The sequence below is a fragment of the Phyllobates terribilis genome, unplaced genomic scaffold (assembly GCF_046119375.1).
Source record: "Phyllobates terribilis strain yellow unplaced genomic scaffold, ASM4611937v1 Scaffold_13__5_contigs__length_258822181, whole genome shotgun sequence".
In the NCBI taxonomy this organism is placed as follows: domain Eukaryota; kingdom Metazoa; phylum Chordata; class Amphibia; order Anura; family Dendrobatidae; genus Phyllobates; species Phyllobates terribilis.
This window is the reverse complement of record NW_027362773.1, coordinates 184401944-184402684: the sequence shown is the minus strand read 5'-3', so window position 1 is coordinate 184402684 and position 741 is coordinate 184401944. Positions and strand designations below refer to the sequence as shown.

The 741-nt window shown below is 36.7% G+C and overlaps 1 non-coding gene across 1 annotated transcript; it reads left to right on the top strand.

Annotated features, from left to right (window-relative positions):
• The first annotated feature begins 318 nt into the window (after nt 1-318).
• TRNAQ-UUG (transfer RNA glutamine (anticodon UUG)) lies at nt 319-390 on the top strand. Its single transcript has one exon. It is a non-coding gene; the product is annotated as a tRNA-Gln (tRNA).
• Nucleotides 391-741: the final 351 nt, after the last annotated feature.

Here is a 741-nt window from a genome sequence, read left to right as displayed (position 1 = left end):
CAGCTAATAGATCCAGCACACTAATTATTAGCCAGATTTCATCAACATTTTAAAACTGTCCTTGTTGTGATATAATGGAACTTTAACCACACTTGTGGAATAAAAAGGGAGGATATATTAATTTACCACTGTGTATTAGATATACATTTGCAGAACAGCTTTAGAACCTGTTTTCACCATAATGCATGAATTTCCCAGGTTCCACTGAGATTTGAACTCAGAACACTGGATTCAGAGTGAATTTCTCACATTTCCACAATTTACACATGCTCTTTTAGCGTTTTGAAAAGAAAATCTAGCCAGCTCCATCAACCGTATGGTTCCATGGTGTAATGGTTAGCACTCCGGACATTGAATCCTGCGATCTGAGTTCAAATCTCAGTGGAACCTGAGAAATTCTTTGTTCACTGCGGTTTTGTCTTTTCTGCTCACACTCAATTTGCCAATGCACATGGTTTAACATAAAAAGAGAAAGTTAAAATCCACATGGCAAAAAAGATCTATCTACCAAGAAAGTTTAACGCGAAAGTTAATCTTGACTTCATGAAGCAAAACTCATACCATCTATGTCACACCAAGCAAGCATACTCTATGACTTGTGCCAATGTTCACATGACAGTTTTTCTAGGTGGTTGAAGCTGACAAGGATTTCTAGCCGAAAATGCTTCAATAAATGACAGCGATTCTTCTCCTGAATCACTCTTTTTAGTGTTTTCTAGTATTTTTGTAAACATAGTTTGG